Here is a 345-nt window from a genome sequence, read left to right on the forward strand (position 1 = left end):
ATAGCTAAATCAGTAGTTGAACTATCAGCTGTAAGATAAATCAGGTAATGAGTAATCAGCTGTATGTCTGTGGACCGAATCAGCTGAAAAACTATCAGCAGAATGAGAAATCAGCTGATTAGCTATCAACTGTATGAGGTATTAGCTGATGAGTCATCAGCTGTATGTAGGAGGGCCGAATCTGCTGATGAGCTATAAGCTGTATGAGAAATCAGCTGTATGATTAATCAGCTATTGAGAAATCAGCTAATGGGTCATCAGCTGTATGAGAAATAAGCTGATGAGCTATTAGCTGTATGAGAAATCAGCTGATGAGCTATCAGCTGTATGAGAAATAAGCTGATG

This window comes from Halyomorpha halys, unplaced genomic scaffold, assembly GCF_000696795.3.
Source record: "Halyomorpha halys isolate HHAL.00 unplaced genomic scaffold, Hhal_1.1 Scaffold802.1, whole genome shotgun sequence".
Lineage (NCBI taxonomy): Eukaryota > Metazoa > Arthropoda > Insecta > Hemiptera > Pentatomidae > Halyomorpha > Halyomorpha halys.